The sequence below is a fragment of the Schistocerca serialis genome, unplaced genomic scaffold (assembly GCF_023864345.2).
Source record: "Schistocerca serialis cubense isolate TAMUIC-IGC-003099 unplaced genomic scaffold, iqSchSeri2.2 HiC_scaffold_1235, whole genome shotgun sequence".
In the NCBI taxonomy this organism is placed as follows: domain Eukaryota; kingdom Metazoa; phylum Arthropoda; class Insecta; order Orthoptera; family Acrididae; genus Schistocerca; species Schistocerca serialis.
In genome coordinates this window covers 290,001-295,000 of record NW_026047442.1, presented here as the reverse complement: position 1 = coordinate 295,000, position 5,000 = coordinate 290,001, and the positions used below count along the sequence as shown (strand labels likewise).

Sequence of the window (5,000 nt, the reverse complement as noted above, 5' to 3'; positions counted from 1 at the left end):
TGCCGGCCTACGGCCCGGGTGCGCAGCCTGTCCTTCCGCGGGCCTCGGTTCGCGTCTGTTGGGCAGAGCCCCGGTGTCCTGGCTGGCTGCCCGGCGGTATATCTGGAGGAGTCGATTCGCCCCTTTGGGCGCTCGGGCTCCCGGCAAGCGCGCGCGGTTCTTCCCGGATGATGGACCTACCTGGCCCGGCCCCGGACCCGCGCCGCTGTTGGCTCGGGATGCTCTCGGGCGGAATAATCGCTCCCGTCAGCGGCGCTTCAGCTTTGGACAATTTCACGACCCGTCTTGAAACACGGACCAAGGAGTCTAACATGTGCGCGAGTCATTGGGCTGTACGAAACCTAAAGGCGTAATGAAAGTGAAGGTCTCGCCTTGCGCGGGCCGAGGGAGGATGGGGCTTCCCCGCCCTTCACGGGGCGGCGGCCTCCGCACTCCCGGGGCGTCTCGTCCTCATTGCGAGGTGAGGCGCACCTAGAGCGTACACGTTGGGACCCGAAAGATGGTGAACTATGCCTGGCCAGGACGAAGTCAGGGGAAACCCTGATGGAGGTCCGTAGCGATTCTGACGTGCAAATCGATCGTCGGAGCTGGGTATAGGGGCGAAAGACTAATCGAACCATCTAGTAGCTGGTTCCCTCCGAAGTTTCCCTCAGGATAGCTGGTGCTCGTACGAGTCTCATCCGGTAAAGCGAATGATTAGAGGCCTTGGGGCCGAAACGACCTCAACCTATTCTCAAACTTTAAATGGGTGAGATCTCCGGCTTGCTTGATATGCTGAAGCCGCGAGCAAACGACTCGGATCGGAGTGCCAAGTGGGCCACTTTTGGTAAGCAGAACTGGCGCTGTGGGATGAACCAAACGCCGAGTTAAGGCGCCCGAATCGACGCTCATGGGAAACCATGAAAGGCGTTGGTTGCTTAAGACAGCAGGACGGTGGCCATGGAAGTCGGAATCCGCTAAGGAGTGTGTAACAACTCACCTGCCGAAGCAACTAGCCCTGAAAATGGATGGCGCTGAAGCGTCGTGCCTATACTCGGCCGTCAGTCTGGCAGTCATGGCCGGTCCTTGCGGCCGGCCGCGAAGCCCTGACGAGTAGGAGGGTCGCGGCGGTGGGCGCAGAAGGGTCTGGGCGTGAGCCTGCCTGGAGCCGCCGTCGGTGCAGATCTTGGTGGTAGTAGCAAATACTCCAGCGAGGCCCTGGAGGGCTGACGCGGAGAAGGGTTTCGTGTGAACAGCCGTTGCACACGAGTCAGTCGATCCTAAGCCCTAGGAGAAATCCGATGTTGATGGGGGCCGTCATAGCATGATGCACTTTGTGCTGGCCCCCCGTTGGGCGAAAGGGAATCCGGTTCCTATTCCGGAACCCGGCAGCGGAACCGATACAAGTCGGGCCCCTCTTTTAGAGATGCTCGTCGGGGTAACCCAAAAGGACCCGGAGACGCCGTCGGGAGATCGGGGAAGAGTTTTCTTTTCTGCATGAGCGTTCGAGTTCCCTGGAATCCTCTAGCAGGGAGATAGGGTTTGGAACGCGAAGAGCACCGCAGTTGCGGCGGTGTCCCGATCTTCCCCTCGGACCTTGAAAATCCGGGAGAGGGCCACGTGGAGGTGTCGCGCCGGTTCGTACCCATATCCGCAGCAGGTCTCCAAGGTGAAGAGCCTCTAGTCGATAGAATAATGTAGGTAAGGGAAGTCGGCAAATTGGATCCGTAACTTCGGGATAAGGATTGGCTCTGAGGATCGGGGCGTGTCGGGCTTGGTCGGGAAGTGGGTCAGCGCTAACGTGCCGGGCCTGGGCGAGGTGAGTGCCGTAGGGGTGCCGGTAAGTGCGGGCGTTTAGCGCGGGCGTGGTCTGCTCTCGCCGTTGGTCGGCCTCGTGCTGGCCGGCGGTGCAGGATGCGCGCGCCTGCGCGGCGTTCGCGCCCCGGTGCTTCAACCTGCGTGCAGGATCCGAGCTCGGTCCCGTGCCTTGGCCTCCCACGGATCTTCCTTGCTGCGAGGCCGCGTCCGCCTTAGCGTGCTCCTCCGGGGGCGCGCGGGTGCGCGGATTCTCTTCGGCCGCCATTCAACGATCAACTCAGAACTGGCACGGACTGGGGGAATCCGACTGTCTAATTAAAACAAAGCATTGCGATGGCCCTAGCGGGTGTTGACGCAATGTGATTTCTGCCCAGTGCTCTGAATGTCAACGTGAAGAAATTCAAGCAAGCGCGGGTAAACGGCGGGAGTAACTATGACTCTCTTGACTCCCAAAGCCCACCTGATGCGTAATATATGGACCCTCTCGATTCACCCCTCAGCATCCTTGTGATGTCGGGTGGATGATGGTTCAATTAGCCTCTCGGTGGGAAATCCTAGCTCTGGCCTTCAAGTGGCGGGAGTCGTGAGGGTGCTGTGAAAGGTTTCACGTAGGTGTACCTTTCCAGTATCCCGACCGACAGAGCAGGGTGCTTTTCGGGCTTGGGGGTTACCTCCCCCCCTGCCTTTGTTACAGCTGGTGCAACTAATAGAAGCGAACGTGGTACCAGGCCTCCCGCTGGAGCGCCTGTGCCAGCTGATGAGCCAGCCAACCAGCCAACCGGTGCGGGTCGAGCGCTGCTCCCCGCCATCTGCCCTGACTGTATGCGGTCCTTCTCCACCAAGACCGGACTTGGTGTCCATCGGCGTCGCGCCCATCCGACTGCTGCTAATGCTGAGATCAAGACCGAGAGGAAGAAGGCCAGGTGGTCCCAGGAAGAGCTCCTGCGTCTGGCCCATGCAGAAGCGACTCTTGCCACCCAGGGTTGCAGATTTTTAAACCAGGAGCTTGCAAAGGCCTTTCCCGAGCGTACGCTGGAGTCAATTAAATGTCAGCGTAGAGCGCAGCCCTACAAAGACATGGTGGCGAAGTTTGTCACCGAGCTTGCTGGCATGGATCGCGGCCTTCGGGGTCCTCCTAGCGAGCCTGCAGTCAGTCATTCTTTGCCACAGTCTCCACCTTGTGGGGAAGATGTTGACCTAGCCATCTGGTCATTTGTAGCAGAACTCCCCCAATCAGACAGCCGATTCCGCTCGCTTGATGATCTCGTGGCTCTGGGTCCCACCACTAGCCGTGACACAATCCAGGCTATGTTGCTGTCTGCTCTTGACGAAGTAGGCAGCAGGGAGCCAGCCATCCACCAAGCTGCGAGTGTGCGGACCCAACAGCCCCCAGAGCGGAAGCGTGCACGCAGGAGATGGGAGTATGCGGTGGTTCAGCGTGCTTTCAAGAAGAACGGAGCACGCTGTATCAACGGACTTCTTGATGGCACACTCTTGCATCAGCCACCATCCATCCCAGGGCTGATTGAGTTTTGGACAGACCTCTTCTCTCCACCACGTGTCAGGTCTCGACCTCCGCGTGGGGAGGGTCTGTCCGATGAGCTGCTGCCATTCTCGAAGAGGGTGCCCTTCCGTGACCTCTGGGCTCCCATTTCTGCAGAAGAAGCCACCGCTGCTCTCCCGCCTCGTAATTCTGCTGCAGGTCCTGACGGCCTCACGCCGACACAACTGCGTCGCCTTCCCCGGGAGGTTCTCCTCAAGATCCTTAATTTCCTCCTCCTTTCCCGTTCCCTTCCATCCCGACTCCTTCAGGCCAGAACAACCCTGCTGCCCAAGAAGACCGCCGCAGCATCCCCTGCTGACTTTCGTCCGATCACAGTGTGCTCGGTGCTGACCAGAGCCTTTCACAAGGTTCTGGTTGGCCGCCTGATGCGCTACTGTGTGTTGGACGGTCGCCAGCGGGCTTTCATCCCTCAGGATGGGATGCTTCATAACACCTTTCTTCTCGATCTGGCGATGACCCAGGCGTGCCGAGCTGCCGGCTCGCTGTACTTGGCATCTCTGGATGTGTCAAAGGCCTTCGACTCGCTTGCCCACGGTGCCCTTGGTCCTGTGCTAAGGGCCCATGGTCTGCCGGTCGAGTTCGTTGACTACATCCAGGGATGCTATGAGGCGGGATCGACGGTTATCTGCGCGGATGGGAAGTCGTCAGATCTAGTGCGGCCTTCGAGGGGTGTCCGGCAGGGTGACCCGCTGTCTCCTATTCTCTTCAACATGTCCATTGACATTCTCTTGTCTCGTCTGCCTGCTCATATTGGTGCACGCATTCTTGGACGGCGGATAAATGCGGCTGCATTCGCTGATGACCTCCTGCTGTTCGCCGAGACTCGTGATGGATTGCAGGAACTTCTCACCATCGCCACGTCGGCCCTGGGGGATCTCGGGCTCGAGGTCAACCCACGGAAGTGTTTCTCTCTCGCCCTTGTCTCATCAGGCCGGGAGAAGAAAACCAAGGTCGACGAGACTGTCATCTTTCGTGCTGGGGGGAACAACATCCCAGCACTGGCGATGGGAGATACTTTCAAGTATCTAGGCCTGCAATTTTCCACGTGCGGACGCAGTCTTTTTCATCCCCGGCGGGAGGTCGAGAAGCAGTTGGACATCATCAAGCGTGCACCACTCAAACCTCAGCAGCGGCTTTTTGCCCTTCGTTCTGTCATCCTCCCGGGTATTTTCCATGGCCTCGCCCTGGGGAGGACACGTCTTGGGGCCCTCTCTTCCCTTGACGTCTGTGTTCGTGCAGCCCTTCGATCTTGGCTGCACCTGCCAGCAGATACGCCGGTCGGTTACTTCCACGCCCCCATCTCTCATGGGGGCTTGGGGGTGCCTGCAGCCCGCTGGCTGGGCCCTCTTCTTCGCAGGAGAAGATTGGCGAAGATGCAAGGACTGGGTGCGGCAGTGGACGATTCTTCCCAGGACTTAATCCAGCGAGAAATTCACCAACTGGACCACGCCCTGCAATGGCAGGGGGAAGTTATAAAGTCCAGTTACCAGTTGGGCCGGTGTTGGGCCGACCGCCTGCACTCGTCGGTCGACGGCGCTGCGCTACACGAGTCTGCCCGAACACCAGGGCAGCACTGCTGGGTCTCCAATACGCGGCAGTTCGTAACCGGCCGCGACTACATCTCATGCCTGCGTGTCCG

General features: G+C 59.4%; 1 pseudogene; it reads left to right on the top strand.

Moving 5' to 3' along the window:
• The window catches only part of LOC126436358 (large subunit ribosomal RNA), a 7,759-nt pseudogene that overhangs the window by 641 nt on the left and 2,118 nt on the right, over positions 1-5,000 (top strand).